The 5,151-nt window shown below is 35.0% G+C and overlaps 1 long non-coding RNA gene across 1 annotated transcript; it reads right to left on the minus strand.

Moving 5' to 3' along the window:
• Nucleotides 1-594: 594 nt before the first annotated feature.
• Nucleotides 595-4,055, minus strand: LOC139705262 (uncharacterized). The gene is made up of 3 exons (XR_011707171.1): nt 2,885-4,055; nt 2,546-2,677; nt 595-1,631 (listed from the first exon to the last, which is right to left on the minus strand). It is a non-coding gene; the product is annotated as an uncharacterized lncRNA (long non-coding RNA).
• Between the last annotated feature and the right edge of the window lie 1,096 nt (nt 4,056-5,151).

Raw genomic sequence — 5,151 nt, forward strand, 5'->3', positions numbered from 1 at the left:
TTTGTTTGAATTCCGGAAAACAGTATGTAAAAGAATATTAGAGACTATAAATGATATATTTGTAATATAGTGTAAATGATATATTTCCCTGGATATTATCTTGCCTCTTTTCCCATCAGGCTGTTAGCATTGAAAATTGAACTAACCTGGGCTTGGGTACTTGCTGTCATGGTTTCCTTCAGTATTAACATCTTTACATTCCTCGAGCTACTAGCTGCTGCTTCCTCTTCTTAGTGTTAGTCCTGGAATGTTGATGGAATTTTTAATATGGTTTTCTTGCTCTGCCTTTAGCTTCCAGCAAACTCTGATCGCCTGAGACATTGGAGGGGTTGTCTCTGCACATTCTTCTGTTTCTCTCAGTGGTAGACCACTGTTCTTGTCTCGCCATGCACGGCTTGAATGGGGCAGTGGGGTTTTCATTATCCTCCATATTCTGCTGCATACTCAATCTTACAAAGCCCCCAGTGCCTGACACTCAGGGGTGAAAATATCTCTGTGTTTCTGTCCTACATCTTTGAGCAGAAAACCTGTCCTTCCTACACACAGGCAGGTACCCTGCTGTAGTGGTAGCCCATCTCTCCTTATCAGTATAGATCCAGTGGTTTCCAGCCTATCTACTAGCAGCTGATGACTATGGCCGTGGTCAATACAACACTCTTGTCTGGGAGTAAAAGATGGGGAGCTTCTTATATCTATCTTTCAGGGTAGAAAGTCTTTCTCCCTATGTTTAACTGCCATGATTTAGACCCAAGTACAAAAACTGGCCCTGGCCAACATGGCATACCTCAGATTGCATCATTCTTTTTTTCTAGAGTAGATCTGGATTGAGCATGGCTTCCAGTGTACTTGATAAGTTTGTGACCTCAGAAACCCCAGTGTCCATATCAAACTAGACTACATCTACAGAAGCTCTGTCTTCTCTAACAGCTGCCTGTAGAGGCTGGATAACACATACTACAAGTTCAGGGAAGGGAATTTTTCCTAAGGCACACAAAGAGTGAGAGCCAGAATACTGAATAAATTCAGAATAAATTTCTCTCTGTTCCTTATGGAAAAGAAACTGAACTCAGATAAAATATTTCTCCTGTAATATCCCATTACTGGTGACAGGGGAGGGGAGATAGGAAACTGTGTTGTTTTGTTTTGTTTTTATAATACTTTTATTTTTAGTTGTTGATGGGCCTTTATTTTATTTATTTATATTAGCTGCTAAGAACCGAACCCATGCTAGGCAAGCACACTTCCACTGAGCTCAAATTCTAGCCCCCGCTGTGTTTTTCTTTCTTATTTTTTTTTTTTTTTTGGTACTGGTAATGGAGGGGCACTCAATCACTGAGCCACAACCCTAACTCTATTTTTGTTTTATTTAGAGACAGGATCTCACTGAGTTTCTTAGTTCCTCACTTTTGTTGATGCTGGCTTTGAACTTGCAATCCTCCTGCCTCAGCCTCCCAAGCAGTTGGGATTATAGACATGCACCACTGCACCCAGAGGGAAGCTGTGTTTCTTGAGGAACTCTGTTCATCTTCTTGTGCATCTTGAGAAACTGTAACTCATCTTGCATTTTCTTTATTCTTCTTTTCTGTCACCTATTCAATTTCTTTTTTTTTCTTGCTGTCTCAGAATGCATTCTGTAATAAAACATTTACACATAAACATTTGCCTTGGGTTCTGTTTTCTAGAGAGCTTGGCCAAAACACGCAACCTAATAAAGTATGAGATGAAGGACGAGGGTGCGAAGTCAAAGAAGCAATGAAGGAAAGTGATTTCAGAAAGAAGTGGTCAAGTAAATCAAATTTGGCTGCAGAGAAGTTGAATAATATAAAGAGATATAACCATTAATTTTTCAGTGTAAAAGTCATTTATGGTCTTTATAAGAGCCAATTCATCTCAGGAAGATTAAAATTATTTATGACTATAAAATATAACCATTACTATAGTCTTCTATGTATAGTAGATTTTTTTTTGGTTTTCATTCAGCTCCATTTATGTACACCAGATTAAACTGCTAGAGTGCCCTCTTGCTAAATGATCCCTGTAGTGTTAAATGTCCTTACCTTCTAAGTGAATAATGATGCCTCATTAAATTTTATTCTTTTGGCAAAAGCCAAATAGTAGTATGCAGTGTACCTAATTTCTTAGGTATACTTAAGAAATGTTGCCTCAACTTGCTTGGACGTTGTTTCTACATCAGGAACTTTACAATTTTTTTTTTTTTAGTTTAAACAGAAGCTGTCTTCAAAATATTACTTTGGACTAGATCAATTACTAATAAAATTTAAAAATTATCTATATTATGATATCTCTAATTGATGAGAAGATAATTAATGATTGAAAATTTTTAAACAAAATGTTTCAATTGTCTACCAAGAAATGCTTACATTTCAGCCAACATACACTTTGTTGCCAATTATGTTTAATCAAAAAGTCAGAAAGCAAGAGTAACTATATTTCATAAAGAAAAAAAATTATCTCTGCACTGTAATGGAGAAAAGAAAGTGTAAGAAATCCTATATGAGAGTTATTCAATAACTAGTATATTTACCTTTTGGACTCAAAAATACCAAGGACCATGGGATAGGAATCAGAAAATTTCAGTAAATAAATGTCAATCATTTCTCCTTAATGATGTTGGTTCAGTGAGCCAGAAGGAAGCTACTAACGGTAAATTCCTTTGCTAGAAAAAAAGAAAAAAAAACAACAACAACAAACAAGTTATAATCACCTGAAGAGATGCATGGGAATTCACTAGTCTGACAAAAGACAGACAAGTACAGGTTTGTTTTCATGTAGTAGTCCTTTGCCCCTTCCTTCCCATGTGGTCCACTCACAAAAAAGTAAATTCTTCTTGCTGTAATCCCAGTGACCTCCATTTGAGACAAACCTCATTAAGCTCTTTTCCTTTTCATCAGACCAGGTGACCTCATCTTATATAAACAACAGGGACTGTTAATCTAGTCTCTTTCCAGTTCATTCGTGTGGCAGGAATGTAATGGTCTGCTTTTGGGAGGACTTCATCTTAATGTTTCTTATTCTTTTAACAAAACTCCTATGAAAATAAAATGCATAAGTTGATTTGCAATTTGTGAGTCTATTTTTGAAGGCTAGAAAGAAGGATGTTCCTTACAAAGGTAAACATGCAACTGTGCTAAGATCCAGCCATTCCACTCCACGTATTTTTCATGAATTAATGCAAACATATCTCCCTAAGAAGTTCTATATGAGAAATGACAATTGCAAGTAATTCACAATAATCCCAAACTGAAAAGGGTCCAGTGTCTAACTACAGGTGAAGGTATAAATGCCTATGAGATATAATGATACAATGGGAGCACTTCTCAGTAATAAAAGTAACCAACTCTTGATATAGTCAAGATGAATAAATGTCATTGCCTAAAGAAGTCAACCAGAATAGTACATGATTATCTATCTATCTGCCTATGCAAAATGATGTAAAAACTATCAGTGGTATTAAATCCACAAGTAGTTCCTTTGGGTGGGGAGGAGGGTATTTCCTATGGATAGTTGTGGGAGAATGCAACAGGGTAATGGAAACAATCCAAATGTTGTTTTTCATAATGGCCATGTGGGTTTACACACATTTAAGACTCTTTGAACTGATTACTTGAGGTCCATACATTTTTGTAAGTCAACTATACTTCAGTTAAAAGAGAAATTTTTTACTCTTTATTATGATCTATCAATGTTGGTTCTATTTTGTAAAATGTCAAGTATTCTTGTTTACCATGATTATTCCTTCAACAATGTGTAAGTGGTTATTTTTGTTCCACTCCATTCCATTAATTTTCAGTGCACTATTGTTCATAATAGGCTTTATACCATACTTTCCTGTTGTCTCCTTATCATTGTTAAGATTAAGTAGGCTTTCTAACATAGATATATTTCTGAAGAGAAGTAGTTTTTTTATGTGCCATACAGCATGTGCTTTGTCAATATTTTGCAGGCTACTCCAGAATACAAATCTGTAATCTGGTTATTTCTTGATTCTTCTACATTTTTTTTTTTGCTTTTTGCATTTAATTTTTATTAAGAGTACAATGAAATTTGATTGAAAACAAATAGGAAGAACTTTTTTCCTCATTTTCATTCATCACCCTTCTCTTATTAAACAGTAAGAAAAATAAAATATATAAGCAAATAGACTAAAATTCCATACCTTGACTTCTTTATTTGTCCAATGGGAGTAATAATAATAGCACTTACCTCTCAAAGTTGAAGTCAGAATTAAATAAATTGATAAAGTGATAGAATGGTGTCTACGACACAGCAAACATTCTACAAATGTTGTATATCAAATATATTTATTATCTCAGAGAGAAACTGAATTCTTTTCTCTTCTGCAGGCTTAAGAAAAAAGATAAACATCTCAATTTCTGGAATGCTCGAGTCATATCTTTCCAAAACAGGATGGCGCAAGAGAGAAAGTTATATATTATAATTAGGCATGAACCCACGGATTAAAGTTTTAATTCTTTTTTTTAAACATCAGACATTTATTAGTTGCTCAAAACATTACATTGATCTTTACATATCATATATCATACGTTTGATTCAAATGGGGTATGAATTTGACGAAGTCTTCTTTATGCATTTCAGAGATCTTCAATCAGCTGAGATTCCCATATACCTCAGACTTATTATTATGTATACAGCCTGCCTAAAATATTCATAAGAAAGTTCTATCTCTAATTCTAAAGTTAGCATTCTCCCCAACTTAGCTGAACAGCACCTGCATTTTTTTACCAAAGTAGCTCATTATTCAATCTTCAGCCCTGAAGAATTAGGAGATAAACCATATACTTTCTCTTTGAGAAACTGGCCCTGCCCTTGAACATATTTTTCTGCACAGGATGGAAATGTGTATGGTTGGGACATTTTCCTTTGAATTCATATGTAGATGACACAGTTTTTAGTATCCAGGCGACTAGCCTATATCCATATTCTCCTTCATTTTTGTATACAAATAGTAAAAGAATGAGAGTAGAATTACAGATATGTTTAATTCACTAGAAAATCTCCGATTGGACTAACATTCATGAGTGCTATTTCAAATCATATAGTTCTCCTTCCAGGTCTGTGTCAAAAGAACATGATGATTTGAAACTGGCCTCAGCTCTGTTACTTCCTTTG

The sequence above is a fragment of the Marmota flaviventris genome, chromosome 3 (assembly GCF_047511675.1).
Source record: "Marmota flaviventris isolate mMarFla1 chromosome 3, mMarFla1.hap1, whole genome shotgun sequence".
NCBI lineage: Eukaryota > Metazoa > Chordata > Mammalia > Rodentia > Sciuridae > Marmota > Marmota flaviventris.